The 5,830-nt window shown below is 49.1% G+C and overlaps 1 long non-coding RNA gene across 1 annotated transcript; it reads right to left on the bottom strand.

Annotated features, from left to right (window-relative positions):
• Positions 1 to 3,611: 3,611 nt before the first annotated feature.
• On the bottom strand, positions 3,612 to 4,920 carry LOC143818540 (uncharacterized). The gene is made up of 3 exons (XR_013224595.1): positions 4,867 to 4,920; positions 4,114 to 4,257; positions 3,612 to 3,664 (listed from the first exon to the last, which is right to left on the bottom strand). It is a non-coding gene; the product is annotated as an uncharacterized LOC143818540 (long non-coding RNA).
• Positions 4,921 to 5,830: the final 910 nt, after the last annotated feature.

Below are 5,830 nucleotides of genomic sequence, written 5' to 3'. Positions count from 1 at the left end.
CCCCGTGCTATCATGTGCTGCTCCCATTTTGCGCCCCCTTTCTGTCATGTGCTGCTCCCATCCTGTCATGTGCTGCTCCCATCCTGCACCCCCATTGTGTCATGTTCTGCTCCCATCCTGCGCCCCCATTCTGTCATGTGCTGCTTCCATCCTGCGCCCCCATACTTTTATGTGCTGCTCCTATTCTGCGCCCCCATCCTGTCATGTGCTGCTCCCATCCTGCCCCCCATTCTGTCAATGTGCTGCTCCCATCCTGCGCCCTCGTGCTGTCATGTGCTGCTCCCATCATGCGCCCCCATCCTGTCATGTGCTGCTCCCATCCTGTCATGTGCTGCTCCCATCCTGCACCCCCATTGTGTCATGTTCTGCTCCCATCCTGCGCCCCCATTCTGTCATGTGCTGCTCCCATCCTGCGCCCCCATACTTTTATGTGCTGCTCCTATTCTGCGCCCCCATCCTGGCATGTGCTGCTCTCATCCTGCCCCCCCATTCTGTCAATGTGCTGCTCCCATCCTGCGCCCTCGTGCTGTCATGTGCTGCTCCCATCCTGCGCCCCCATCCTGTCATGTGCTGCTCCCATCCTGCGCCCCCGTGCTATCATGTGCTGCTCCCATTTTGCGCCCCCATTCTGTCATGTGATGCTCCCATCCTGTCATGTGCTGCTCCCATCCTGCACCCCCATTGTGTCATGTTCTGCTCCCATCCTGCGCCCCCATTCTGTCATGTGCTGCTCCCATCCTGCGCCCCCATACTTTTATGTGCTGCTACTATTCTGCGCCCCCATCCTGTCATGTGCTGCTCCCATCCTGCCCCCCATTCTGTCAATGTGCTGCTCCCATCCTGCGCCCTCGTGCTGTCATGTGCTGCTCCCATCCTGCGCCCCCATCCTTTCATGGGCTGCTCCCATCCTGCGCCCCCGTGCTGTCATGTGCTGCTCCCATCCTGCGCCCCCCATTCTGTCATGTGCTGCTCCCTTCCTGAGCCCCCATTCTGTCGTGTGCTGCTCTCATCCTGCGCCCCCTTGCTGTCGTGTGCTGCTCCCATCCTGCGTCCCTATCCTGTCATGTGCTGCTCATATTCTGCGCCCCCATCCTGTCATGTGCTGCTCCCATCCTGCACCCCCATTCTGTCATGTGCTGCTCCCATCCTGCGCCCCCATTCTGTCATGTGCTGCTCCCCCATCCTGTCATGTGCTGCTCCCATCCTGCACCCCCATGCTGTCATGTGCGGCTCCCATCCTGCGCCCCCATTCTGTCATGTGCTGCTCCCCCATCCTGTCATGTGCTGCTCCCATCCTGCGCCCCCATTCTGTCATATGCTGCTCCCATCCTGCGCCCCAATCCTCCATCTATTAAAAAAAAAAAAAAAAAAGTCCGGCCTCCTCCACCCCTAAATAGCCGGCCATCACTCACCTTTTCCCCTCACCTATGACAGCTCTGTCATAGGCAAGAGGAAATTTTATTACCGGACAGTAAAACTTACTATACACAGTGGATAAATCTGTATATAGTAACACTTTTAAATCTCAGAGGCACGTGTGAGATGTTACTAAAAAAAACAAACAAAAAAAAAAAAAAATCCGGCCTCCTCCACCCCTAAATAGCCGGCCAACACTCACCACTTGGCTTCTTCCAACCCATGACAGCACAACATGGTGGTGCTATCATGAATGTGAGGAAATCCAGTTACCGGTAGGTACACTTTGAAGTGTTTTTCACATGCCTATGAGTGAGCGCAGATGTTCTGGCGCCACCACTTACAACCATCGGCTGTGCTGGTCTTCTGCTGTCTTGTAGCCGGGTCTCTCGACGTCCTCCATTGACAGGTGTCTTCACCGTCAGTCTTGTCCTCATCTCTGATGAATTCTTGGGAAGATGTTGTGCTTCGGTCCTGTGCCAATTGTAGGTGTTATTAGACGTTCCAGTTCTTCGATGCCTGGGTCCACTCTTCTAGCCATCAGATCTTCTTCCAGGAGCTCAGGAGGACAACTCGCTCTGGTGACATTAGAGCTGGTGTCTAGAGGGTTCACAAGGTGACAAATGGTAACCCTCTGAACATGGCCGTAGATGTTACTGGTAAAGGTCCCTTGTTGGCCTCTGCTCGCTCCATGATGTTCAGGTGGAATTTTCTGGCACGGTGGTGAGGCATAGGTGGCTGTAAGAGAGAAATAAGAATAGATTATGATGTTCTGATGATCAGACGATGCGTCCTAATGACATACTAGCATGTAACATACATGATAGCATAAATTTTGTGTTTTTCTCTCCCATCATCATACACATCTCTATGCTCACAGGCATTGATTTAGGGTTAAGTGGTTGAATCACAGGGAACTCATGTCCTATCAAAACTGCAGATGCGAACACTGAGAATACAAGGCCAGTGTGTGAGAATTCTGTATGGACCCCCTCACTTAAAGGGGATGTTCATTCATCGGACTATGCTTTCACAATCCCTAAGTTTCCCCCCAGTAAAATAACACTTACAGTATCGTCACTACTAGCTGCGGCTGCTCTTACTGCCTCCGGTGGCAATTATGGCCATAGGAGAGGGAGAGAGGCCAGAGCTGATTGGCTGCAGGGATCACAAAGTCTCTCAAGCCCCAGGAGATCCAGTGCTGGCACTGCTGGAATGGCACCAGCACCGGAGGGTAGTATAAGTGTTATTATTTTACTAGGGGAAACATAGGGATTGAAAAAGAGTTGTCTGAGTAGTGGACCACCCCTTTAAGTACAACAAAACATTATAGAACAAAAACACGTTATAGATTCATCGCATATGAGGGGTTAATGCTGAGATCGGCACTGTGTCTGGTGTCAGCACATGCAGCAGCAGTGTATGCAGGTGACACGGGCACAACACCTGTGCCCCTGCCATCTCTGTGCTGTAACTGTGCGTCACATTGCAGTAAATCACCGGCAATCACAGTGCACACATCACACAAGCACACGTTACATGCACACAACGCAAATGTTACACAAGCACAGCGCACATGTTACACAAGCACAGCACACACTACATAGGCACAGCGCACATGTTACACAAGCACAGTGCAGACATATTATGCAAGCACAGCACACATTACATAGGCACAGCACACATTAGACAAGCACAAGACACATTACGAAGACACAGCGCACATTACACAAGGACAGCGCACATGTTACAGAAGCACAGTGCACACGTTACATAGACACGCAAATAAATAGGTTATGTACACATCAGTACATCATGTCACTCACACTGGTATAAATAATTGCCACATCCAGCGCTGACGTTCAACAAAGTCAAACTAAGAAGATGAAAGGTCATCCTTGATCATTAACACTTGCATCTTTTTTGGTCCAACTTTGGTGTTAGCGTAGGGCTCCCCTCTCCACTAGGCCTCTATGTAGCCACACTGCCTGCACAGGCTATATGTCCACACCTTCCCTCTGCAGCCCTGGGCACATCCTCCTCCATCTACCCCCTAACATTAGGAAGCATATATTGTCTATAAAATGTGTCCGGAATGTAGAATGTTTGTGTATATACTTACTATAGGGATGTGTGGTGGGGGCTTCCGAAGGGCTTCCACAGAGACCCAGTCAATATGCTGGAAAAAGTGATGACCTCGGATGTCTCCATGGACTCCTAAGCGCTTGGCAGGATCTCTCTGGAGGAGCTAAAATAGAGAAACGTCATGAGTTACTCCAAAAACCTCAAGGAGAAGATTACACATGGAGGCTTCTTCTAGGTGTGTAAAGATGCCTTCCGTACATCTACTACCAGACATATACTATAAAGGGAAACTCCTACCATAATTATTCATTAGATCAGTAACATTTTGTCTCTTAAAGAGGATATCCGGGACTTAGTGAAAAACATAGGCAGCTGAATCGCCGGCAGGTGCGGTTTGTGCCGGCAAAGAACACTGCCAGACACAATAGGCAGATAGGTAGCAGCTCCCTGTCTGTTAGTGTTTAGACACATTTTTTATTTTTCACAAAGTCCCAGATATCCCTTTTAATGGTGCAGTGTGGGGTGTAGTAGAGGGAAGATGTTTTGCTGTCTGAGGTTTTCAAGTAATATGGTATAAAATACAGTGGTGTTTTATTACAGCGCCATACTCACCTCTTTGATGATGTCTTCGGCGCCGGAGGATGATGGATTAAATAGTGCAGGATGGTAAGTGCACTTACCGGTAATCATTTTATTTAAGATGACGCCAAATGAATACCAGTCCACTCCGGCGCCATACTCCTCCTCAGCCAGCATCTGCCAGAGAGGAGAGAACAGTTACTGCACAGCAAATACTAAGGAGCCAACACTGTGGACTGACAAGACTCGATGACCGGACGCTACTATATAGAGGGGACATTCACCACTATGTGATAGATTGGGTAAGGCTAGGTTCCCATTGCGTTAATGGGATAGCCCTAACGGACAGCGTTGCACGGCGAAATTAACGCCGTGCACCGTGTCCGTTAGCGCTCCCATTGCCGGCAATGTTAGAGCGCATTGCTAGCGCGTGTCATTTTCGGCACGCGCTAGCGATGTGCCGGTCTTTTGTAGCGCGCCTCGGACGCTGCTCGCAGCGTCCACGGCGCGCCAGAGGTCCGTTCCCCGCTCTCGCTGATCGGGGATCTGCGAGAGCGGGGACTTTAACGCGACCCCTGAACGCGGCCCCGAAAAAGACATTGCGTTAGCGCAATCCGCTAGCGCTCGCGCTAAACGGATTGCACTAACGCAATCTGAACCTAGCCTTACACTGTCCCTGGGTTTGTATTGTCCATGTTCCTAATCTCTCCATCTCTCCATTGTGCGTGATGTCAATTTATTAGTATAATTGCATCAGTAAAAAGAGGAAAATTCTCTTCTTCTCACCTCAGGAGCCATGAATTCCTCTGTCCCAGCATATTCGGTGGCTGTGCGGTCTCCAAGCATGTTCTCAAGTGCGAGACCGAAATCTGTGATCTTAACGTGGCCTGACTCAGCCACCAGGATGTTCTCGGGCTTGAGGTCTCTGTGGACGATGCCCTTAGTGTGGAGATACTGGATGCCACACACGAGCTCCGCGGCATAGAATCTGGCACAAAAGAAAATGGAAAGATGTAATGTGAGGAGCACACAGGAGACCCTTAGAAATCCACACTAATCTATAGCCTGATAGGTGAATGTTTTATCTTATTACATTGCGCTGGGGATGGTAAGCCGCCCCTTCATCTGTAGGAAGTGGTGGAAGTCCCCGCAGCTCATGTATTCCAGACCAAGTAGCACAAGCATCTGTGCCATGGAAGAAACACGGCAAAGAGAAGACATAATTACTGGATCATCCGAACATCTACACATTTACTGTACAGAATACATCAGTGGCTTCTCTAATTCTTGAAGGATTATTCCGGCTTTACCGACAAAGACTATTCTTTGTTTAACGAGAATCTGACAGCTCCTCCATGTCTCCCAAACCGCCACCACGTATTTATTCTTATGATAATGCTCTTCCTAACAAGCCGGTTATACTGTATATTTGACTGTAATGAATGGCAAAAAACATTTTTATAAATTTGTTTGCAATATGCCAGTGAGCATCAGACTAGTCGACGCGATGTTGGCTTCACCAGACTTGTCGTGCCATCAAATATACAAAGGACTTGTTATAAAGTGCAATAAACAAATCAGGCAAAATCCAAATTTGCCTCTTCTCACTGTTTTTTCCTGGGAAATTTGGTGCTCTGAGAAGTTTTTATCCACTAATTTCATGTCCCTCATTATTCTCTGGAGTCAATCAGATCCCAAAACATAATAAAGGTAATATGTAAAAAAAAAGAAACTTCTCTTTACCCTCTGC

This window comes from Ranitomeya variabilis, chromosome 3 (genome assembly GCF_051348905.1).
Source record: "Ranitomeya variabilis isolate aRanVar5 chromosome 3, aRanVar5.hap1, whole genome shotgun sequence".
Taxonomy (NCBI): domain Eukaryota; kingdom Metazoa; phylum Chordata; class Amphibia; order Anura; family Dendrobatidae; genus Ranitomeya; species Ranitomeya variabilis.
The sequence above is the reverse complement of the archived record's forward strand: the minus strand, read 5'-3'. Positions and strand labels throughout refer to the sequence as shown.